Source organism: Halichoeres trimaculatus, unplaced genomic scaffold, assembly GCF_033239565.1.
Source record: "Halichoeres trimaculatus isolate MK-OKI-2021-1 unplaced genomic scaffold, fHalTri1.1 fHalTri1_scaffold_1, whole genome shotgun sequence".
In the NCBI taxonomy this organism is placed as follows: Eukaryota; Metazoa; Chordata; class Actinopteri; order Labriformes; family Labridae; genus Halichoeres; species Halichoeres trimaculatus.
The window spans coordinates 6,794,066-6,813,210 of record NW_027437179.1 but is presented as its reverse complement, the minus strand read 5'-3'; the positions used below and the strand labels follow the sequence as shown (position 1 = coordinate 6,813,210).

At 44.9% G+C, this 19,145-nt stretch overlaps 1 protein-coding gene and 51 non-coding genes across 52 annotated transcripts in view; 1 reads left to right on the top strand and 51 right to left on the bottom strand.

Moving 5' to 3' along the window:
* Positions 1 to 19,145, top strand: part of fbln2 (fibulin 2) — a 152,809-nt gene that overhangs the window by 82,055 nt on the left and 51,609 nt on the right. The window lies entirely within an intron of this gene.
* Positions 163 to 251, bottom strand: trnay-gua (transfer RNA tyrosine (anticodon GUA)). The gene is given in 2 exon segments: positions 163 to 198; positions 215 to 251. It is a non-coding gene; the product is annotated as a tRNA-Tyr (tRNA).
* On the bottom strand, positions 428 to 516 carry trnay-gua (transfer RNA tyrosine (anticodon GUA)). The gene is given in 2 exon segments: positions 428 to 463; positions 480 to 516. It is a non-coding gene; the product is annotated as a tRNA-Tyr (tRNA).
* trnay-gua (transfer RNA tyrosine (anticodon GUA)) lies at positions 771 to 859 on the bottom strand. The gene is given in 2 exon segments: positions 771 to 806; positions 823 to 859. It is a non-coding gene; the product is annotated as a tRNA-Tyr (tRNA).
* On the bottom strand, positions 1,114 to 1,202 carry trnay-gua (transfer RNA tyrosine (anticodon GUA)). The gene is given in 2 exon segments: positions 1,114 to 1,149; positions 1,166 to 1,202. It is a non-coding gene; the product is annotated as a tRNA-Tyr (tRNA).
* On the bottom strand, positions 1,457 to 1,545 carry trnay-gua (transfer RNA tyrosine (anticodon GUA)). The gene is given in 2 exon segments: positions 1,457 to 1,492; positions 1,509 to 1,545. It is a non-coding gene; the product is annotated as a tRNA-Tyr (tRNA).
* trnay-gua (transfer RNA tyrosine (anticodon GUA)) lies at positions 1,799 to 1,887 on the bottom strand. Its single transcript is given in 2 exon segments — positions 1,799 to 1,834; positions 1,851 to 1,887. It is a non-coding gene; the product is annotated as a tRNA-Tyr (tRNA).
* Positions 2,142 to 2,230, bottom strand: trnay-gua (transfer RNA tyrosine (anticodon GUA)). Its single transcript is given in 2 exon segments — positions 2,142 to 2,177; positions 2,194 to 2,230. It is a non-coding gene; the product is annotated as a tRNA-Tyr (tRNA).
* Positions 2,485 to 2,573, bottom strand: trnay-gua (transfer RNA tyrosine (anticodon GUA)). Its single transcript is given in 2 exon segments — positions 2,485 to 2,520; positions 2,537 to 2,573. It is a non-coding gene; the product is annotated as a tRNA-Tyr (tRNA).
* trnay-gua (transfer RNA tyrosine (anticodon GUA)) lies at positions 2,828 to 2,916 on the bottom strand. The gene is given in 2 exon segments: positions 2,828 to 2,863; positions 2,880 to 2,916. It is a non-coding gene; the product is annotated as a tRNA-Tyr (tRNA).
* Positions 3,171 to 3,259, bottom strand: trnay-gua (transfer RNA tyrosine (anticodon GUA)). The gene is given in 2 exon segments: positions 3,171 to 3,206; positions 3,223 to 3,259. It is a non-coding gene; the product is annotated as a tRNA-Tyr (tRNA).
* trnay-gua (transfer RNA tyrosine (anticodon GUA)) lies at positions 3,514 to 3,602 on the bottom strand. The gene is given in 2 exon segments: positions 3,514 to 3,549; positions 3,566 to 3,602. It is a non-coding gene; the product is annotated as a tRNA-Tyr (tRNA).
* trnay-gua (transfer RNA tyrosine (anticodon GUA)) lies at positions 3,857 to 3,945 on the bottom strand. The gene is given in 2 exon segments: positions 3,857 to 3,892; positions 3,909 to 3,945. It is a non-coding gene; the product is annotated as a tRNA-Tyr (tRNA).
* trnay-gua (transfer RNA tyrosine (anticodon GUA)) lies at positions 4,200 to 4,288 on the bottom strand. Its single transcript is given in 2 exon segments — positions 4,200 to 4,235; positions 4,252 to 4,288. It is a non-coding gene; the product is annotated as a tRNA-Tyr (tRNA).
* trnay-gua (transfer RNA tyrosine (anticodon GUA)) lies at positions 4,543 to 4,631 on the bottom strand. The gene is given in 2 exon segments: positions 4,543 to 4,578; positions 4,595 to 4,631. It is a non-coding gene; the product is annotated as a tRNA-Tyr (tRNA).
* Positions 4,886 to 4,974, bottom strand: trnay-gua (transfer RNA tyrosine (anticodon GUA)). The gene is given in 2 exon segments: positions 4,886 to 4,921; positions 4,938 to 4,974. It is a non-coding gene; the product is annotated as a tRNA-Tyr (tRNA).
* trnay-gua (transfer RNA tyrosine (anticodon GUA)) lies at positions 5,229 to 5,317 on the bottom strand. The gene is given in 2 exon segments: positions 5,229 to 5,264; positions 5,281 to 5,317. It is a non-coding gene; the product is annotated as a tRNA-Tyr (tRNA).
* Positions 5,573 to 5,661, bottom strand: trnay-gua (transfer RNA tyrosine (anticodon GUA)). Its single transcript is given in 2 exon segments — positions 5,573 to 5,608; positions 5,625 to 5,661. It is a non-coding gene; the product is annotated as a tRNA-Tyr (tRNA).
* Positions 5,916 to 6,004, bottom strand: trnay-gua (transfer RNA tyrosine (anticodon GUA)). The gene is given in 2 exon segments: positions 5,916 to 5,951; positions 5,968 to 6,004. It is a non-coding gene; the product is annotated as a tRNA-Tyr (tRNA).
* trnay-gua (transfer RNA tyrosine (anticodon GUA)) lies at positions 6,259 to 6,347 on the bottom strand. The gene is given in 2 exon segments: positions 6,259 to 6,294; positions 6,311 to 6,347. It is a non-coding gene; the product is annotated as a tRNA-Tyr (tRNA).
* trnay-gua (transfer RNA tyrosine (anticodon GUA)) lies at positions 6,602 to 6,690 on the bottom strand. The gene is given in 2 exon segments: positions 6,602 to 6,637; positions 6,654 to 6,690. It is a non-coding gene; the product is annotated as a tRNA-Tyr (tRNA).
* trnay-gua (transfer RNA tyrosine (anticodon GUA)) lies at positions 6,945 to 7,033 on the bottom strand. The gene is given in 2 exon segments: positions 6,945 to 6,980; positions 6,997 to 7,033. It is a non-coding gene; the product is annotated as a tRNA-Tyr (tRNA).
* Positions 7,276 to 7,364, bottom strand: trnay-gua (transfer RNA tyrosine (anticodon GUA)). The gene is given in 2 exon segments: positions 7,276 to 7,311; positions 7,328 to 7,364. It is a non-coding gene; the product is annotated as a tRNA-Tyr (tRNA).
* trnay-gua (transfer RNA tyrosine (anticodon GUA)) lies at positions 7,608 to 7,696 on the bottom strand. Its single transcript is given in 2 exon segments — positions 7,608 to 7,643; positions 7,660 to 7,696. It is a non-coding gene; the product is annotated as a tRNA-Tyr (tRNA).
* Positions 7,951 to 8,039, bottom strand: trnay-gua (transfer RNA tyrosine (anticodon GUA)). Its single transcript is given in 2 exon segments — positions 7,951 to 7,986; positions 8,003 to 8,039. It is a non-coding gene; the product is annotated as a tRNA-Tyr (tRNA).
* On the bottom strand, positions 8,294 to 8,382 carry trnay-gua (transfer RNA tyrosine (anticodon GUA)). Its single transcript is given in 2 exon segments — positions 8,294 to 8,329; positions 8,346 to 8,382. It is a non-coding gene; the product is annotated as a tRNA-Tyr (tRNA).
* On the bottom strand, positions 8,637 to 8,725 carry trnay-gua (transfer RNA tyrosine (anticodon GUA)). The gene is given in 2 exon segments: positions 8,637 to 8,672; positions 8,689 to 8,725. It is a non-coding gene; the product is annotated as a tRNA-Tyr (tRNA).
* trnay-gua (transfer RNA tyrosine (anticodon GUA)) lies at positions 9,298 to 9,386 on the bottom strand. The gene is given in 2 exon segments: positions 9,298 to 9,333; positions 9,350 to 9,386. It is a non-coding gene; the product is annotated as a tRNA-Tyr (tRNA).
* On the bottom strand, positions 9,641 to 9,729 carry trnay-gua (transfer RNA tyrosine (anticodon GUA)). The gene is given in 2 exon segments: positions 9,641 to 9,676; positions 9,693 to 9,729. It is a non-coding gene; the product is annotated as a tRNA-Tyr (tRNA).
* trnay-gua (transfer RNA tyrosine (anticodon GUA)) lies at positions 9,985 to 10,073 on the bottom strand. The gene is given in 2 exon segments: positions 9,985 to 10,020; positions 10,037 to 10,073. It is a non-coding gene; the product is annotated as a tRNA-Tyr (tRNA).
* Positions 10,328 to 10,416, bottom strand: trnay-gua (transfer RNA tyrosine (anticodon GUA)). Its single transcript is given in 2 exon segments — positions 10,328 to 10,363; positions 10,380 to 10,416. It is a non-coding gene; the product is annotated as a tRNA-Tyr (tRNA).
* Positions 10,671 to 10,759, bottom strand: trnay-gua (transfer RNA tyrosine (anticodon GUA)). The gene is given in 2 exon segments: positions 10,671 to 10,706; positions 10,723 to 10,759. It is a non-coding gene; the product is annotated as a tRNA-Tyr (tRNA).
* Positions 11,014 to 11,102, bottom strand: trnay-gua (transfer RNA tyrosine (anticodon GUA)). Its single transcript is given in 2 exon segments — positions 11,014 to 11,049; positions 11,066 to 11,102. It is a non-coding gene; the product is annotated as a tRNA-Tyr (tRNA).
* Positions 11,357 to 11,445, bottom strand: trnay-gua (transfer RNA tyrosine (anticodon GUA)). The gene is given in 2 exon segments: positions 11,357 to 11,392; positions 11,409 to 11,445. It is a non-coding gene; the product is annotated as a tRNA-Tyr (tRNA).
* On the bottom strand, positions 11,700 to 11,788 carry trnay-gua (transfer RNA tyrosine (anticodon GUA)). Its single transcript is given in 2 exon segments — positions 11,700 to 11,735; positions 11,752 to 11,788. It is a non-coding gene; the product is annotated as a tRNA-Tyr (tRNA).
* Positions 12,043 to 12,131, bottom strand: trnay-gua (transfer RNA tyrosine (anticodon GUA)). Its single transcript is given in 2 exon segments — positions 12,043 to 12,078; positions 12,095 to 12,131. It is a non-coding gene; the product is annotated as a tRNA-Tyr (tRNA).
* On the bottom strand, positions 12,386 to 12,474 carry trnay-gua (transfer RNA tyrosine (anticodon GUA)). The gene is given in 2 exon segments: positions 12,386 to 12,421; positions 12,438 to 12,474. It is a non-coding gene; the product is annotated as a tRNA-Tyr (tRNA).
* On the bottom strand, positions 12,729 to 12,817 carry trnay-gua (transfer RNA tyrosine (anticodon GUA)). Its single transcript is given in 2 exon segments — positions 12,729 to 12,764; positions 12,781 to 12,817. It is a non-coding gene; the product is annotated as a tRNA-Tyr (tRNA).
* Positions 13,072 to 13,160, bottom strand: trnay-gua (transfer RNA tyrosine (anticodon GUA)). Its single transcript is given in 2 exon segments — positions 13,072 to 13,107; positions 13,124 to 13,160. It is a non-coding gene; the product is annotated as a tRNA-Tyr (tRNA).
* Positions 13,414 to 13,502, bottom strand: trnay-gua (transfer RNA tyrosine (anticodon GUA)). Its single transcript is given in 2 exon segments — positions 13,414 to 13,449; positions 13,466 to 13,502. It is a non-coding gene; the product is annotated as a tRNA-Tyr (tRNA).
* On the bottom strand, positions 13,757 to 13,845 carry trnay-gua (transfer RNA tyrosine (anticodon GUA)). Its single transcript is given in 2 exon segments — positions 13,757 to 13,792; positions 13,809 to 13,845. It is a non-coding gene; the product is annotated as a tRNA-Tyr (tRNA).
* Positions 14,100 to 14,188, bottom strand: trnay-gua (transfer RNA tyrosine (anticodon GUA)). The gene is given in 2 exon segments: positions 14,100 to 14,135; positions 14,152 to 14,188. It is a non-coding gene; the product is annotated as a tRNA-Tyr (tRNA).
* On the bottom strand, positions 14,443 to 14,531 carry trnay-gua (transfer RNA tyrosine (anticodon GUA)). Its single transcript is given in 2 exon segments — positions 14,443 to 14,478; positions 14,495 to 14,531. It is a non-coding gene; the product is annotated as a tRNA-Tyr (tRNA).
* On the bottom strand, positions 14,774 to 14,862 carry trnay-gua (transfer RNA tyrosine (anticodon GUA)). The gene is given in 2 exon segments: positions 14,774 to 14,809; positions 14,826 to 14,862. It is a non-coding gene; the product is annotated as a tRNA-Tyr (tRNA).
* trnay-gua (transfer RNA tyrosine (anticodon GUA)) lies at positions 15,117 to 15,205 on the bottom strand. Its single transcript is given in 2 exon segments — positions 15,117 to 15,152; positions 15,169 to 15,205. It is a non-coding gene; the product is annotated as a tRNA-Tyr (tRNA).
* On the bottom strand, positions 15,460 to 15,548 carry trnay-gua (transfer RNA tyrosine (anticodon GUA)). Its single transcript is given in 2 exon segments — positions 15,460 to 15,495; positions 15,512 to 15,548. It is a non-coding gene; the product is annotated as a tRNA-Tyr (tRNA).
* On the bottom strand, positions 15,803 to 15,891 carry trnay-gua (transfer RNA tyrosine (anticodon GUA)). The gene is given in 2 exon segments: positions 15,803 to 15,838; positions 15,855 to 15,891. It is a non-coding gene; the product is annotated as a tRNA-Tyr (tRNA).
* On the bottom strand, positions 17,488 to 17,576 carry trnay-gua (transfer RNA tyrosine (anticodon GUA)). Its single transcript is given in 2 exon segments — positions 17,488 to 17,523; positions 17,540 to 17,576. It is a non-coding gene; the product is annotated as a tRNA-Tyr (tRNA).
* trnay-gua (transfer RNA tyrosine (anticodon GUA)) lies at positions 17,831 to 17,919 on the bottom strand. The gene is given in 2 exon segments: positions 17,831 to 17,866; positions 17,883 to 17,919. It is a non-coding gene; the product is annotated as a tRNA-Tyr (tRNA).
* trnay-gua (transfer RNA tyrosine (anticodon GUA)) lies at positions 18,174 to 18,262 on the bottom strand. Its single transcript is given in 2 exon segments — positions 18,174 to 18,209; positions 18,226 to 18,262. It is a non-coding gene; the product is annotated as a tRNA-Tyr (tRNA).
* Positions 18,517 to 18,605, bottom strand: trnay-gua (transfer RNA tyrosine (anticodon GUA)). Its single transcript is given in 2 exon segments — positions 18,517 to 18,552; positions 18,569 to 18,605. It is a non-coding gene; the product is annotated as a tRNA-Tyr (tRNA).
* On the bottom strand, positions 18,859 to 18,947 carry trnay-gua (transfer RNA tyrosine (anticodon GUA)). The gene is given in 2 exon segments: positions 18,859 to 18,894; positions 18,911 to 18,947. It is a non-coding gene; the product is annotated as a tRNA-Tyr (tRNA).

Genomic DNA, 19,145 nt, shown 5'->3' with positions numbered 1-19,145 from the left:
TTGAAATTTGGAACTGAGCTTTGCCTGATAACTAGTCATGTCTTGATGTTTGACCCAACGGAGAGCAAGGCCAATTCAATGTCATCTCAGAAATTGCATAACTTGCATCTCTCTAAATTCAAGCAACAGTTCTTCAGCAAATAGAGGCTAGAAATAAAGACATCCTTCGAGCCGGAGTTGAACCAGCGACCTAAGGATAACTGCCTTTAGCATCCTACAGTCCTCCGCTCTACCAACTGAGCTATCGAAGGGGGCACAACAGGCAAACCCACCCTCTTACCCACCCTGACAAGGCAACACTGGTGTCAAAGCATGTGCATTTAGTCAAACACTCAACGGTACCTTGAAATTTGGAACTGAGCTTTGCCTGATAACTAGTCATGTCTTGATGTTTGACCCAATGGAGAGCAAGGCCAATTCAATGTCATCCTTCGAGCCGGAGTTGAACCAGCGACCTAAGGATAACTGCCTTTAGCATCCTACAGTCCTCCGCTCTACCAACTGAGCTATCGAAGGGGGCACAACAGATAAACCCACCCTCTTACCCACCCTGACAAGGCAACACTGGTGTCAATTTGTTTGCGTTTGCTCAAATGCTCAACGGTACCTTGAAATTTGGAACTGAGCTTTGCCTGATAACTAGTCATGTCTTGATGTTTGACCCAATGGAGAGCAAGGCCAATTCAATGTCATGTCAGAAATTGCATAACTTGCATCTCTCTAAATCCAAGAAACAGTTCTTCAGCAAATAGAGGCTAGAAATAAAGACATCCTTCGAGCCGGAGTTGAACCAGCGACCTAAGGATAACTGCCTTTAGCATCCTACAGTCCTCCGCTCTACCAACTGAGCTATCGAAGGGAGCACAACAGGGAAACCCACCCTCTTACCCACCCTGACAAGGCAACACTGGTGTCAAAGCATGTGCATTTAGTCAAACACTCAGCAGTACCTAAGACTTTGGAAGTGAGTTTTGCCTGATAACTAGTCATGTCTTGATGTTTGACCAAATGGAGAGCAAGGCCAATTCAATGTCATTTCAGATTTTAAATAACTTGTATCTCTCTAAATCCTAGCAACAGTTCGTCAGCAAACAGAGAATAGAAATAAAGACATCCTTCGAGCCGGAGTTGAACCAGCGACCTAAGGATAACTGCCTTTAGCATCCTACAGTCCTCCGCTCTACCAACTGAGCTATCGAAGGGTGCACAACAGGGAAACCCACCGTCTTACCCACCCTGACAAGGCAGCACTGGTGTCAACTTGTTTGCATAGTCTCAAACGTTCAATGGTACCCTGAAATTTGGAACTGAGCTTTGCCTGACAACTAGTCATGTCTTGATGTTTGACCCAATGGAGAGCAAGGCCAATTCAATGTCATCTCAGAATTTGCATAACTTGCATCTCTCTAAATTCAAGCAACAGTTCTTCAGCAAATAGAGAATAGAAATAAAGACATCCTTCGAGCCGGAGTTGAACCAGCGACCTAAGGATAACTGCCTTTAGCATCCTACAGTCCTCCGCTCTACCAACTGAGCTATCGAAGGGAGCACAACAGGGAAACCCACCCTCTTACCCACCCTGACAGACAACACTGGTGTCAATTTGCTTGCGTTTGCTCAAAAGTTCAATGGTACCTTGAAATTTGGAACTGAGCTTTGCCTGATAACTAGTCATGTCTTGATGTTTGACCCAATGGAGAGCAAGGCCAATTCAATGTCATCTCAGAAATTGCATAACTTGCATCCCTCTAAATTCAAGCAACAGTTCTTCAGCAAATAGAGGCTAGAAATAAAGACATCCTTCGAGCCGGAGTTGAACCAGCGACCTAAGGATAACTGCCTTTAGTATCCTACAGTCCTCCGCTCTACCAACTGAGCTATCGAAGGGGGCACAACAGAGATACCCACCCTCTTACCCACCCTGACAAGGCACTACCTGTGTCAAATTATTTGCGTTTGCTCAAATGCTCAAGGGTACCTTGACATTTGTAACTCAGTTTTGCCTGACAACTAGTCATGTCTTGATGTTTGACCAAATGGAGAGCAAGGCCAATTCAATGTCATCTCAGAATTTAAATAACTTGTATCTCTCTAAATTCAAGCAACAGTTCTTCAGCAAATAGAGAATAGAAATAAAGACATCCTTCGAGCCGGAGTTGAACCAGCGACCTAAGGATAACTGCCTTTAGCATCCTACAGTCCTCCGCTCTACCAACTGGGCTATCAAAGGAGGCACAACAGAGATACCCACCCTCTTACCCACCCTGACAAGGCAACACTGGTGTCAAATTACTTGCGTTTGCTCAAACGTTCAATGGTACCTTGAAATTTGGAACTGAGCTTTGCCTGACAACTAGTCATGTCTTGATGTTTGACCAAATGGAGAGCAAGGCCAATTCAATGTCATCTCAGAATTTAAATAACTTGTATCTCTCTAAATTCAAGCAACAGTTCTTCAGCAAATAGAGGCTAGAAATAAAGACATCCTTCGAGCCGGAGTTGAACCAGCGACCTAAGGATAACTGCCTTTAGCATCCTACAGTCCTCCGCTCTACCAACTGAGCTATCGAAGGGGGCACAACAGGTAAACCCACTCTCTTACCCACCCTGACAAGGCAGCACTGGTGTCAACTTGTTTGCGTAGTCTAAAATCGTCAATGGTACCTTGAAATTTGGAACTGAGCTTTGCCTGATAACTAGTCATGTCTTGATGTTTGACCCAACGGAGAGCAAGGCCAATTCAATGTCATCTCAGAAATTGCATAACTTGCATCTCTCTAAATTCAAGCAACAGTTCTTCAGCAAATAGAGAATAGAAATAAAGACATCCTTCGAGCCGGAGTTGAACCAGCGACCTAAGGATAACTGCCTTTAGCATCCTACAGTCCTCCGCTCTACCAACTGAGCTATCGAAGGGGGCACAACAGGCAAACCCACCCTCTTACCCACCCTGACAAGGCAACACTGGTGTCAAAGCATGTGCATTTAGTCAAACACTCAACGGTACCTTGAAATTTGGAACTGAGCTTTGCCTGATAACTAGTCATGTCTTGATGTTTGACCCAATGGAGAGCAAGGCCAATTCAATGTCATCTCAGAAATTGCATAACTTGCATCTCTCTAAATTCAAGCAACAGTTCTTCAGCAAATAGAGGCTAGAAATAAAGACATCCTTCGAGCCGGAGTTGAACCAGCGACCTAAGGATAACTGCCTTTAGCATCCTACAGTCCTCCGCTCTACCAACTGAGCTATCGAAGGGGGCACAACAGGGAAACCCACCCTCTTACCCACCCTGACAAGGCACTACCTGTGTCAAATTATTTGCGTTTGCTCAAATGCTCAAGGGTACCTTGAAATTTGTAACTCAGTTTTGCCTGACAACTAGTCATGTCTTGATGTTTGACCCAACGGAGAGCAAGGCCAATTCAATGTCATCTCAGAAATTGCATAATTTGAATCTCTCTAAATTCAAGCAACAGTTCTTCAGCAAATAGAGAATAGAAATAAAGACATCCTTCGAGCCGGAGTTGAACCAGCGACCTAAGGATAACTGCCTTTAGCATCCTACAGTCCTCCGCTCTACCAACTGAGCTATCGAAGGGGGCACAACAGGGAAACACACCCTCTTACCCACCCTGACAAGGCAACACTGGTGTCAAAGCATGTGCATTTAGTCAAACGTTCAATGGTACCTTGAAATTTGGAACTGAGCTTTGCCTGATAACTAGTCATGTCTTGATGTTTGACCCAATGGAGAGCAAGGCCAATTCAATGTCATGTCAGAATTTGCATAACTTGCATCTCTCTAAATTCAAGCAACAGTTCTTCAGCAAATAGAGAATAGAAATAAAGACATCCTTCGAGCCGGAGTTGAACCAGCGACCTAAGGATAACTGCCTTTAGCATCCTACAGTCCTCCGCTCTACCAACTGAGCTATCGAAGGGTGCACAACAGGGAAACCCACCCTCTTACCCACCCTGACAAGGCAACACTGGTGTCAATTTGTTTGCGTTTGCTCAAATGCTCAACGGTACCTTGAAATTTGGAACTGAGCTTTGCCTGATAACTAGTCATGTCTTGATGTTTGACCCAATGGAGAGCAAGGCCAATTCAATGTCATGTCAGAAATTGCATAACTTGCATCTCTCTAAATCCAAGAAACAGTTCTTCAGCAAATAGAGGCTAGAAATAAAGACATCCTTCGAGCCGGAGTTGAACCAGCGACCTAAGGATAACTGCCTTTAGCATCCTACAGTCCTCCGCTCTACCAACTGAGCTATCGAAGGGAGCACAACAGGGAAACCCACCCTCTTACCCACCCTGACAAGGCAACACTGGTGTCAAAGCATGTGCATTTAGTCAAACACTCAGCAGTAACTTAGACTTTGGAAGTGAGTTTTGCCTGATAACTAGTCATGTCTTGATGTTTTACCAAATGGAGAGCAAGGCCAATTCAATGTCATTTCAGATTTTAAATAACTTGTATCTCTCTAAATCCTAGCAACAGTTCGTCAGCAAACAGAGAATAGAAATAAAGACATCCTTCGAGCCGGAGTTGAACCAGCGACCTAAGGATAACTGCCTTTAGCATCCTACAGTCCTCCGCTCTACCAACTGAGCTATCGAAGGGGGCACAACAGGGAAACCCACCCTCTTACCCACCCTGACAAGGCAGCACTGGTGTCAACTTGTTTGCATAGTCTCAAACGTTCAATGGTACCCTGAAATTTGGAACTGAGCTTTGCCTGACAACTAGTCATGTCTTGATGTTTAACCCAATGGAGAGCAAGGCCAATTCAATGTCATCTCAGAAATTGCACAATTTGAATCTCTCTAAATTCAAGCAACAGTTCTTCAGCAAATAGAGAATAGAAATAAAGACATCCTTCGAGCCGGAGTTGAACCAGCGACCTAAGGATAACTGCCTTTAGCATCCTACAGTCCTCCGCTCTACCAACTGAGCTATCGAAGGGGGCACAACAGGGAAACCCACCCTCTTACCCACCCTGACAAGGCAACACTGGTGTCAAAGCATGTGCATTTAGTCAAACACTCAACGGTACCTTGAAATTTGGAACTGAGCTTTGCCTGATAGCTAGTCATGTCTTGATGTTTGACCCAATGGAGAGCAAGGCCAATTCAATGTCATCTCAGAAATTGCATAACTTGCATCTCTTTAAATCCAAGCAACAGTTCTTCAGCAAATAGAGAATAGAAATAAAGATATCCTTCGAGCCGGAGTTGAACCAGCGACCTAAGGATAACTGCCTTTAGCATCCTACAGTCCTCCGCTCTACCAACTGAGCTATCGAAGGGGGCACAACAGGGAAACACACCCTCTTACCCACCCTGACAAGGCAACACTGGTGTCAATTTGTTTGCGTTTGCTCAAAAGTTCAATGGTACCTTGAAATTTGGAACTGAGCTTTGCCTGATAACTAGTCATGTCTTGATGTTTGACCCAATGGAGAGCAAGGCCAATTCAATGTCATCTCAGAATTTGCATAACTTGCATCTCTCTAAAATTCAAGCAACAGTTCTTCAGCAAATAGAGGCTAGAAATAAAGACATCCTTCGAGCCGGAGTTGAACCAGCGACCTAAGGATAACTGCCTTTAGCATCCTACAGTCCTCCGCTCTACCAACTGAGCTATCGAAGGGGGCACAACAAGGAAACCCACCCTCTTACCCACCCTGACAAGGCAACACTGGTGTCAATTTGTTTGCGTTTGCTCAAATGCTCAACGGTACCTTGAAATTTGGAACTGAGCTTTGCCTGATAACTAGTCATGTCTTGATGTTTGACCCAATGGAGAGCAAGGCCAATTCAATGTCATGTCAGAAATTGCATAACTTGCATCTCTCTAAATCCAAGAAACAGTTCTTCAGCAAATAGAGGCTAGAAATAAAGACATCCTTCGAGCCGGAGTTGAACCAGCGACCTAAGGATAACTGCCTTTAGCATCCTACAGTCCTCCGCTCTACCAACTGAGCTATCGAAGGGAGCACAACAGGGAAACCCACCCTCTTACCCACCCTGACAAGGCAACACTGGTGTCAAAGCATGTGCATTTAGTCAAACGCTCAACAGTACCTTGAAATTTGGAACTGAGCTTTGCCTGATAACTAGTCATGTCTTGATGTTTGACCCAATGGAGAGCAAGGTCAATTCAATGTCATCTCAGAATTTGCAAAACTTGCATCTCTCTAAATTCAAGCAACAGTTCGTCAGCAAACAGAGAATAGAAATAAAGACATCCTTCGAGCCGGAGTTGAACCAGCGACCTAAGGATAACTGCCTTTAGCATCCTACAGTCCTCCGCTCTACCAACTGAGCTATCGAAGGGGGCACAACAGGGAAACCCACCATCTTACCCACCCTCACAAGGCAGCACTGGTGTCAATTTGTTTGCGTTTGCTCAAATGCTCAACGGTACCTTGAACTTTGGAACTGAGTTTTGCCTGATAACTAGTCATGTCTTGATGTTTGACCCAATGGAGAGCAAGGCCAATTCAATGTCATCTCAGAATTTGCAAAACTTGCATCTCTCTAAATTCAAGCAACAGTTCTTCAGCAAATAGAGGCTAGAAATAAAGACATCCTTCGAGCCGGAGTTGAACCAGCGACCTAAGGATAACTGCCTTTAGCATCCTACAGTCCTCCGCTCTACCAACTGAGCTATCAAAGGAGGCAAAACAGAGATACCCACCCTCTTACCCACCCTGACAAGGCAACACTGGTGTCAAATTACTTGCGTTTGCTCAAAAGTTCAATGGTACCTTGAACTTTGGAACTGAGCTTTGCCTGATAACTAGTCATGTCTTGATGTTTGACCCAATGGAGAGCAAGGCCAATTCAATGTCATCTCAGAATTTGCATAACTTGCATCTCTCTAAATTCAAGCAACAGTTCTTCAGCAAATAGAGGCTAGAAATAAAGACATCCTTCGAGCCGGAGTTGAACCAGCGACCTAAGGATAACTGCCTTTAGCATCCTACAGTACTCTGCTCTACCAACTGAGCTATCAAAGGAGGCAAAACAGAGATACCCACCCTGACAAGGCAAGACTGGTGTCAAATTACTTGTGTTTGCTCAAAAGTTCAAGGGTACCTTAAACTTTGTAACTCAGTTTTGCCTGATAACTAGTCATGTCTTGATGTTTGACCCAATGGAGAGCAAGGCCAATTCAATGTCATCTCAGAAATTGCATAACTTGCATCTCTCTAAATTCAAGCAACAGTTCTTCAGCAAATAGAGGCTAGAAATAAAGACATCCTTCGAGCCGGAGTTGAACCAGCGACCTAAGGAAAACTGCCTTTAGCATCCTACAGTCCTCCGCTCTACCAACTGAGCTATCGAAGGGGGCACAACAGGGAAACCCACCCTGACAAGGCACTACCTGTGTCAAATTATTTGCGTTTGCTCAAATGCTCAAGGGTACCTTAAACTTTGTAACTCAGTTTTGCCTGATAACTAGTCATGTCTTGATGTTTGACCCAATGGAGAGAAAGGCCAATTCAATGTCATCTCAGAAATTGCATAACTTGCATCTCTCTAAAATTCAAGCAACAGTTCTTCAGCAAATAGAGAATAGAAATAAAGACATCCTTCGAGCCGGAGTTGAACCAGCGACCTTAGGATAACTGCCTTTAGCATCCTACAGTCCTCCGCTCTACCAACTGAGCTATCGAAGGGGGCACAACAGGGAAACCCACCCTCTTACCCACCCTGACAAGGCAACACTGGTGTCAAAGCATGTGCATTTAGTCAAACGCTCAACGGTACCTTGAAATTTGGAACTGAGCTTTGCCTGATAACTAGTCATGTCTTGATGTTTGACCCAATGGAGAGCAAGGCCAATTCAATGTCATCTCAGAATTTGCAAAACTTGCATCTCTCTAAATTCAAGCAACAGTTCGTCAGCAAACAGAGAATAGAAATAAAGACATCCTTCGAGCCGGAGTTGAACCAGCGACCTAAGGATAACTGCCTTTAGCATCCTACAGTCCTCCGCTCTACCAACTGAGCTATCGAAGGGGGCACAACAGGGAAACCCACCGTCTTACCCACCCTCACAAGGCAGCACTGGTGTCAATTTGTTTGCGTTTGCTCAAATGCTCAACGGTACCTTGAACTTTGGAACTGAGTTTTGCCTGATAACTAGTCATGTCTTGATGTTTGACCCAATGGAGAGCAAGGCCAATTCAATGTCATCTCAGAATTTGCAAAACTTGCATCTCTCTAAATTCAAGCAACAGTTCTTCAGCAAATAGAGGCTAGAAATAAAGACATCCTTCGAGCCGGAGTTGAACCAGGGACCTAAGGATAACTGCCTTTAGCATCCTACAGTCCTCCGCTCTACCAACTGAGCTATCGAAGGGGGCACAACATGTTAACCCACCCTCTTACCCAACCTGAAAAGGCGGCACTGGTGTCAACTTGTTTGCGTAGTCTGAAACGTTCAATGGTACCTTGAAATTTGGAACTGAGTTTTGCCTTATAACTAGTCATGTCTTGATGTTTGACCCAATGGAGAGCAAGGCCAATTCAATGTCATCTCAGAATTTGCAAAACTTGCATCTCTCTAAATTCAAGCAACAGTTCTTCAGCAAATAGAGGTTAGAAATTTAGACATCCTTCGAGCCGGAGTTGAACCAGCGACCTTAGGATAACTGCCTTTAGCATCCTACAGTCCTCCGCTCTACCAACTGAGCTATCGAAGGGGGCACAACAGGGAAACCCTCCCTCTTACCCACCCTGATAAGGCAACACTGGTGTGTATTACTTGCGTTTGCTCAAATGCTCAAGGGTACCTTGAAATTTGGAACTGAGTTTTGCTTGATAACTAGTCATGTCTTGATGTTTGACCCAATGGAGAGAAAGGCCAATTCAATGTCATCTCAGAAATTGCATAACTTGCATCTCTCTAAATTCAAGCAACAGTTCTTCAGCAAATAGAGGCTAGAGTTGAACCAGCGACCTAAGGATAACTGCCTTTAGCATCCTACAGTCCTCCGCTCTACCAACTGAGCTATCGAAGGGTGCACAACAGGGAAACCCACCCTCTTACCCACCCTGACAAGGCAACACTGGTGTCAATTTGTTTGCGTTTGCTCAAATGCTCAACGGTACCTTGAAATTTGGAACTGAGCTTTGCCTGATAACTAGTCATGTCTTGATGTTTGACCCAATGGAGAGCAAGGCCAATTCAATGTCATCTCAGAAATTGCATAACTTGCATCTCTCTAAATTCAAGCAACAGTTCTTCAGCAAATAGAGGCTAGAAATAAAGACATCCTTCAAGCCGGAGTTGAACCAGCGACCTAAGGATAACTGCCTTTAGCATCCTACAGTCCTCCGCTCTACCAACTGAGCTATCGAAGGGGGCACAACAGGGAAACCCACCCTCTTACCCACCCTGACAAGGCAACACTGGTGTCAAAGCATGTGCATTTAGTCAAACACTCAACGGTACCTTGAAATTTGGAACTGAGCTTTGCCTGATATCTAGTCATGTCTTGATGTTCTTCCCAATGGAGAGCAAGGCCAATTCAATGTCATCTCAGAAATTGCATAACTTGCATCCCTCTAAATTCAAGCAACAGTTCTTCAGCAAATAGAGGCTAGAATTAAAGAAATCCTTCGAGCCGGAGTTGAACCAGCGACCTAAGGATAACTGCCTTTAGCATCCTACAGTCCTCCGCTCTACCAACTGAGCTATCGAAGGGGGCACAACAGGGAAACCCTCCCTCTTACCCACCCTGACAAGGCAACACTGGTGTCAAATTACTTGCGTTTGCTCAAATGCTCAACGGTACCTTGAAATTTGGAACTGAGCTTTGCCTGATAACTAGTCATGTCTTGATGTTTGACCCAATGGAGAGAAAGGCCAATTCAATGTCATCTCAGAAATTGCATAACTTGCATCTCTCTAAAATTCAAGCAACAGTTCTTCAGCAAATAGAGGCTAGAAATAAAGACATCCTTCGAGCCGGAGTTGAACCAGCGACCTAAGGATAACTGCCTTTAGCATCCTACAGTCCTCCGCTCTACCAACTGAGCTATCGAAGGGGGCACAACAGGGAAACCAACCCTCTTACCCACCCTGACAAGGCAACACTGGTGTCAATTTGCTTGCGTTTGCTCAAATGCTCAACGGTACCTTGAAATTTGGAACTGAGTTTTGCCTGATAACTAGTCATGTCTTGATGTTTGACCCAATGGAGAGCAAGGCCAATTCAATGTCATGTCAGAAATTGCATAATTTGAATCTCTCTAAATTCAAGAAACAGTTCTTCAGCAAATAGAGAATAGAAATAAAGACATCCTTCGAGCCGGAGTTGAACCAGCGACCTAAGGATAACTGCCTTTAGCATCCTACAGTCCTCCGCTTTACCAACTGAGCTATCGAAGGGGGCACAACAGGGAAACCCACCCTCTTACCCACCCTGACAAGGCAACATTGGTGTCAAAGCATGTGCATTTAGTCAAACACTCAACGGTACCTTGAAATTTGGAACTGAGCTTTGCCTGACAGCTAGTCATGTCTTGATGTTTGACCCAATGGAGAGCAAGGCCAATTCAATGTCATCTCAGAAATTGCATAACTTGCATCGCTTTAAATCCAAGCAACAGTTCTTCAGCAAATAGAGAATAGAAATAAAGACATCCTTCGAGCCGGAGTTGAACCAGCGACCTAAGGATAACTGCCTTTAGCATCCTACAGTCCTCCGCTCTACCAACTGAGCTATCGAAGGGGGCACAACAGGAAAACCCACCCTCTTACCCACCCTGACAAGGCAGCACTGGTGTCAATTTGTTTGCGTTTGCTCAAATGCTCAACGGTACCTTGAACTTTGGAACTGAGTTTTGCCTGATAACTAGTCATGTCTTGATGTTTGACCCAATGGAGAGCAAGGCCAATTCAATGTCACCTCAGAAATTGCATAACTTGCATCTCTCTAAATTCAAGCAACAGTTCTTCAGCAAATAGAGGCTAGAAATAAAGACATCCTTCGAGCCGGAGTTGAACCAGCGACCTAAGGATAACTGCCTTTAGCATCCTACAGTCCTCCGCTCTACCAACTGAGCTATCGAAGGGGGCACAACAGGGAAACCCACCCTCTTACCCACCCTGACAAGGCACTACCTGTGTCAAATTATTTGCGTTTGCTCAAACGCTCAAGGGTACCTTAAACTTTGTAACTCAGTTTTGCCTGATAACTAGTCATGTCTTGATGTTTGACCCAATGGAGAGCAAGGCCAATTCAATGTCATCTCAGAAATTGCATAACTTGCATCCCTCTAAATTCATGCAACAGTTCTTCAGCAAATAGAGTCTAGAAATAAAGACATCCTTCGAGCCGGAGTTGAACCAGCGACCTAAGGATAACTGCCTTTAGCATCCTACAGTCCTCCGCTCTACCAACTGAGCTATCGAAGGGGGCACAACAGGGAAACCAACCCTCTTACCCACCCTGACAAGGCAACACTGGTGTCAATTTGCTTGCGTTTGCTCAAATGCTCAACGGTACCTTGAAATTTGGAACTGAGTTTTGCCTGATAACTAGTCATGTCTTGATGTTTGACCCAATGGAGAGCAAGGCCAATTCAATATCATGTCAGAAATTGCATAATTTGAATCTCTCTAAATTCAAGCAACAGTTCTTCAGCAAATAGAGGCTAGAAATAAAGACATCCTTCGAGCCGGAGTTGAACCAGCGACCTAAGGATAACTGCCTTTAGCATCCTACAGTCCTCCGCTCTACCAACTGAGCTATCGAAGGGGGCACAACAGGTAAACCCACCCTCTTACCCACCCTGACAAGGCAACACTGGTGTCAATTTGTTTGCGTTTGCTCAAATGCTCAACGGTACCTTGAAATTTGGAACTGAGCTTTGCCTGATAACTAGTCATGTCTTGATGTTTGACCCAATGGAGAGCAAGGCCAATTCAATGTCATGTCAGAAATTGCATAACTTGCATCTCTCTGAATTCAAGCAACAGTTCTTCAGCAAATAGAGGCTAGAAATTTAGACATCCTTCGAGCCGGAGTTTAACCAGCGACCTAAGGATAACTGCCTTTAGCATCCTACAGTCCTCCGCTCTACCAACTGAGCTATCGAAGGGAGCACAACAGGAAAACCCACCCTCTTACCCACCCTGACAAGGCAGCACTGGTGTCAATTTGTTTGCGTTTGCTCAAATGCTCAACGGTACCTTGAACTTTGGAACTGAGTTTTGCCTGATAACTAGTCATGTCTTGATGTTTGACCCAATGGAGAGCAAGGCCAATTCAATGTCATCTCAGAATTTGCATAACTTGCATCTCTCTAAATTCAAGCAACAGTTCTTCAGCAAATACAGGCTAGTAATTTAGACATCCTTCGAGCCGGAGTTGAACCAGCGACCTAAGGATAACTGCCTTTAGCATCCTACAGTCCTCCGCTCTACCATCTGAGCTATCAAAGGGGGCACAACAGATAAACCCACCCTCTTACCCACCCTGACAAGGCAACACTGGTGTCAATTTGCTTGCGTTTGCTCAAAAGTTCAAGGGTACCTTAAACTTTGGAACTGAGTTTTGCCTGATAACTAGTCATGTCTTGATGTTTGACCCAATGGAGAGCAAGGCCAATTCAATGTCACCTCAGAAATTGCAAAACTTGCATCTCTCTAAATTCAAGCAACAGTTCTTCAGCAAATAGAGGCTAGAAATAAAGACATCCTTCGAGCCGGAGTTGAACCAGCGACCTAAGGATAACTGCCTTTAGCATCCTACAGTCCTCCGCTCTACCAACTGAGCTATCGAAGGGGGCACAACAGGGAAACCCACCCTCTTACCCACCCTGACAAGGCACTACCTGTGTCAAATTATTTGCGTTTGCTCAAACGCTCAAGGGTACCTTAAACTTTGTAACTCAGTTTTGCCTGATAACTAGTCATGTCTTGATGTTTGACCCAATGGAGAGCAAGGCCAATTCAATGTCATCTCAGAAATTGCATAACTTGCATCCCTCTAAATTCATGCAACAGTTCTTCAGCAAATAGAGTCTAGAAATAAAGACATCCTTCGAGCCGGAGTTGAACCAGCGACCTAAGGATAACTGCCTTTAGCATCCTACAGTCCTCCGCTCTACCAACTGAGCTATCGAAGGGGGCACAACAGGGAAACCAACCCTCTTACCCACCCTGACAAGGCAACACTGGTGTCAATTTGCTTGCGTTTGCTCAAAAGTTCAAGGGTACCTTAAACTTTGTAACTCAGTTTTGCCTGATAACTAGTCATGTCTTGATGTTTGACCCAATGGAGAGCAAGGCCAATTCAATGTCACCTCATAATTGCAAAACTTGCATCTCTCTAAATTCAAGCAACAGTTCTTCAGCAAATAGAGGCTAGAAATAAAGACATCCTTCGAGCCGGAGTTGAACCAGCGACCTAAGGATAACTGCCTTTAGCATCCTACAGTCCTCCGCTCTACCAACTGAGCTATCGAAGGGTGCACAACAGGGAAACCCACCCTCTTACCCACCCTGACAAGGCACTACCTGTGTCAAATTATTTGCGTTTGCTCAAATGCTCAAGGGTACCTTAAACTTTGTAACTCAGTTTTGCCTGATAACTAGTCATGTCTTGATGTTTGACCCAATGGAGAGCAAGGCCAATTCAATGTCATCTCAGAAATTGCATAACTTGCATCCCTCTAAATTCATGCAACAGTTCTTCAGCAAATAGAGTCTAGAAATAAAGACATCCTTCGAGCCGGAGTTGAACCAGCGACCTAAGGATAACTGCCTTTAGCATCCTACAGTCCTCCGCTCTACCAACTGAGCTATCGAAGGGGGCACAACAGGGAAACCAACCCTCTTACCCACCCTGACAAGGCAACACTGGTGTCAATTTGCTTGCGTTTGCTCAAATGCTCAACGGTACCTTGAAATTTGGAACTGAGTTTTGCCTGATAACTAGTCATGTCTTGATGTTTGACCCAATGGAGAGCAAGGCCAATTCAATATCATGTCAGAAATTGCATAATTTGAATCTCTCTAAATTCAAGCAACAGTTCTTCAGCAAATAGAGGCTAGAAATAAAGACATCCTTCGAGCCGGAGTTGAACCAGGGACCTAAGGATAACTGCCTTTAGCATCCTACAGTCCACCGCTCTACCAACTGAGCTATCGAAGGGGGCACAACAGGGAAACCCACCCTCTTACCCACCCTGACAAGGCAACACTGGTGTCAATTTGTTTGCTTTTGCTCAAATGCTCAACGGTACCTTGAAATTTGGAACTGAGCTTTGCCTGATAACTGGTCATGTCTTGATGTTTGACCCAATGGAGAGCAAGGCAAATTCAATGTCATCTCAGAAATTGCATAACTTCCATCCCTCTAAATTCATGCAACAGTTCTTCAGCAAATAGAGAATAGAAATAAAGACATCCTTCGAGCCGGAGTTGAACCAGCGACCTAAGGATAACTGCCTTTAGCATCCTACAGTCCTCCGCTCTACCAACTGAGCTATCGAAGGGGGCACAACAGGGAAACCCACCCTGACAAGGCACTACCTGTGTCAAATTATTTGCGTTTGCTCAAATGCTCAAGGGTACCTTAAACTTTGTAACTCAGTTTTGCCTGATAACTAGTCATGTCTTGATGTTTGACCCAATGGAGAGAAAGGCCAATTCAATGTCATCTCAGAAATTGCATAACTTGCATCTCTCTAAATTCAAGCAACAGTTCTTCAGCAAATAGAGGCTAGAAATAAAGACATCCTTCGAGCCGGAGTTGAACCAGCGACCTAAGGATAACTGCCTTTAGCATCCTACAGTCCTCCGCTTTACCAACTAAGCTATCGAAGGGGGCACAACAGGGAAACCCACCCTCTTACCCACCCTGACAAGGCAACACTGGTGTCAAAGCATGTGCATTTAGTCAAACGCTCAACGGTACCTTAAACTTTGTAACTCAGTTTTGCCTGATAACTAGTCATGTCTTGATGTTTGACCCAATGGAGAGAAAGGCCAATTCAATGTCATCTCAGAAATTGCATAACTTGCATCTCTCTAAATTCAAGCAACAGTTCTTCAGCAAATAGAGGCTAGAAATAAAGACATCCTTCGAGCCGGAGTTGAACCAGCGACCTAAGGATAACTGCCTTTAGCATCCTACAGTCCTCCGCTTTACCAACTGAGCTATCGAAGGGGGCACAACAGGGAAACCCACCCTCTTACCCACCCTGACAAGGCAGCACTGGTGTCAATTTGTTTGCGTTTGCTCAAATGCTCAACGGTACCTTGAAATTTGGAACTGAGTTTTGCCTGATAACTAGTCATGTCTTGATGTTTGACCCAATGGAGAGCAAGGCCAATTCAATGTCATCTCAGAATTTGCAAAACTTGCATTTTTCTAAATTCAAGCAACAGTTCTTCAGCAAATAGAGGCTAGAAATAAAGACATCCTTCGAGCCGGAGTTGAACCAGGGACCTAAGGATAACTGCCTTTAGCATCCTACAGTCCTCCGCTCTACCAACTGAGCTATCGAAGGGGGCACAACAGATAAACCCACCCTCTTACCCACCCTGACAAGGCGGCACTGGTGTCAACTTGTTTGCATAGTCTGAAACGTTCAATGGTACCTTGAAATTTGGAAGTGAGCTTTGCCTGATAACTAGTCATGTCTTGATGTTTGACCCAATGGAGAGCAAGGCCAATTCAATGTCATCTCAGAATTTGCATAACTTGCATCTCTCTAAATTCAAGCAACAGTTCTTCAGCAAATAGAGGTTAGAAATTTAGACATCCTTCGAGCCGGAGTTGAACCAGCGACCTAAGGATAACTGCCTTTAGCATCCTACAGTCCTCCGCTGTACCAACTGAGCTATCGAAGGGGGCACAACAGGGAAACCCTCCCTCTTACCCACCCTGACAAGGCAACACTGGTGTCAAATTACTTGCGTTTGCTCAAATGCTTAAGGGTACCTTGAAATTTGGAACTGAGTTTTGCCTGATAACTAGTCATGTCTTGATGTTTGACCCAATGGAGAGAAAGGCCAATTCAATGGGTGCTTCTCAAAGCTCCAAAGTTCCATCCACGCCTCCTCCACTCGCCTCCTCCACTTGCGTCTTAGTCCCGCTCACCAGAGATGCATGCCAGAGACACGAGGAAACAAAGAGAGGAGAGAGGAGACGAGGAGGTTCATTTTATGAGCATTGAGATGTCCTCTCCTCCGGAGCGTCACATGACGTCAGTCTTGGAGTGATGGCGGCGTCACAGCTGGATAAACCGGTCTGAACGCACGGGAGAAACTAAATTAAGGAAAATAATGTAAACAACAGGGCGCTCGACCACGGAAAATTCATATTCACTTTTAGATCAGTTTAACATGAATATGTTCATGAATGAACAAGAAAAAGGTCACGTTTTCCCAGCCCCAGAGTGATAGTTTTTAATTCTTATGTTGGGGCCACTTTGTGTTCATAAATAATGTATTTATTCTGCTATAAGCACTGCTTTACGCACTGGTGGGACAGGAGGAGGAGAGAGAAGTGGAGCTGTCTGCAGCGGTGCCTTTCATCCATTACGCGCACGCAGAGGGACAGAGGTGAAACTGTTGCTGTATCAGCCAATAATGGCATGATCTCACACCGATCACTGATAAAACAACAGTTTGCTACTGTATGAAAATTGCGTGGTTATGTGTTATTTTTAAAGGCATTATTGAACTGGCTGGAGTGGGCCAGTGGAGCCCCGCGGTCAGCTGACCCGGAGCCTTTCAGTTTCACTTTAAGCCTTGTTGTCTGTTGTCCGGTCTCTGGGGCTCTTTATAATTGTCTGTTGTCATCCTCAGTGAGAATGAATGTTGTAATCATCCAGATAAATATCAAACATGAAAATTATCAGGGCGGCTCCGACGAGTCCGTGAGACGATCGTGGGGCTAAAGATTCATCCGTAAACAGCTCACACTAGAAGATAATCTTCGCCGAACGTCGGGGCTGATTTTAGTCCCCGACCAGATTTCTTCCCTGATTGTGTGGAGGACCGAATCTGGGTTAAATCGGGCGAGAATCCTGAAGTGCGGGCGAGGCTTTACACTTAAACAGCTTATCTTGCTCCATGGTGCTCACGTTTCCCACATGTAGGCAGCTGACGCTTTGTGGCCCGCTCTGATACGTCACAAGGGGGCGTGTCTGTCAGTGAAAAGACTTCCGCGAAGCCTGCACTTGTGTTTCCTCGATTATGCCTCCTCCAGCTCAGTCTCCTCTCTCCTCTCTCCTCTCTCCTCCGAGCACATTTGGCGCTTTGGAATGTCCTCCAATATGGCTGCTCACAAAGTACTTCCGGTGTCGCGGAGGAGAGAGGAGATAGGAGACTGCATTTTGGCACATTGGGAAGCACCCAAGGTCATCTCAGAAATTGCATAACTTGCATCTCTCTAAATTCAAGCAACAGTTCTTCAGCAAATAGAGGCTAGAAATAAAGACATCCTTCGAGCCGGAGTTGAACCAGCGACCTAAGGATAACTGCCTTTAGCATCCTACAGTCCTCCGCTCTACCAACTGAGCTATCGAAGGGGGCACAACAGGGAAACCCACCCTCTTACCCACCCTGACAAGGCACTACCTGTGTCAAATTATTTGCGTTTGCTCAAACGCTCAAGGGTACCTTAAACTTTGTAACTCAGTTTTGCCTGATAACTAGTCATGTCTTGATGTTTGACCCAATGGAGAGCAAGGCCAATTCAATGTCATCTCAGAAATTGCATAACTTGCATCTCTCTAAATTCATGCAACAGTTCTTCAGCAAATAGAGAATAGAAATAAAGAAATCCTTCGAGCCGGAGTTGAACCAGCGACCTAAGGATAACTGCCTTTAGCATCCTACAGTCCTCCGCTCTACCAACTGAGCTATCGAAGGGGGCACAACAGGGAAACCCACCCTCTTACCCACCCTGACAAGGCAACACTGGTGTCAAAGCATGTGCATTTAGTCAAACACTCAACGGTACCTTGAAATTTGGAACTGAGCTTTGCCTGATAACTAGTCATGTCTTGATGTTTGACCCAATGGAGAGCAAGGTCAATTCAATGTCATCTCAGAATTTGCATAACTTGCATCTCTCTTAAGTCAAGCAACAGTTCTTCAGCAAATAGAGGCTAGAAATAAAGACATCCTTCGAGCCGGAGTTGAACCAGCGACCTAAGGATAACTGCCTTTAGCATCCTACAGTCCTCCGCTCTACCAACTGAGCTATCGAAGGGGGCACAACAGGGAAACCCACCCTCTTACCCACCCTGACAAGGCAGCACTGGTGTCAATATGTTTGCGTTTCCTCAAATGCTTAACGGTTCCTTGAACTTTGGAACTGAGCTTTGCCTGATAACTGGTCATGTCTTGATGTTTTACCAAATGGAGAGCAAGGCCAATTCAATGTCATCTCAGATTTTAAATAACCTGTATCTCCCTTAATCCAAGCAACAGTTCTTCAGCAAATAGAGGCTAGAAATAAAGACATCCTTCAAGCCGGAGTTGAACCAGCGACAAAAGGATAACTGCCTTTAGCATCCTACAGTCCTCCGCTCTACCAACTGAGCTATCGAAGGGGGCACAACAGGTAAACCCACCCTCTTACCCACCCTGACAAGGCAACACTGGTGTCAAAGCATGTGCATTTAGTCAATCACTCAACGGTACCTTGAAATTTGAACTGAGCTTTGCCTGATAACTAGTCATGTCTTGATGTTTGACCCAATGGAGAGCAAGGCCAATTCAATGTCATCTCAGAATTTGCATAACTTGCATCTCTCTTAATTCAAGCAACAGTTCTTCAGCAAATAGAGGCTAGAAATAAAGACATCCTTCGAGCCGGAGTTGAACCAGCGACCTAAGGATAACTGCCTTTAGCATCCTACAGTCCTCCGCTCTACAAACTGAGCTATCGAAGGGGGCACAACAGGGAAACCCACCCTCTTACCCACCCTGACAAGGCAGCGCTGGTGTCAACCTGTTTGCGTTTGCTCAAATGCACCTTGAACTTTGTTAGTCAGTTTTGCCTGATAACTAGTCATGTCTTGATGTTTGACCCAATGGAGAGAAAGGCCAATTCAATGTAATCTCAGAATTTGCATAACTTGCATCTCTCT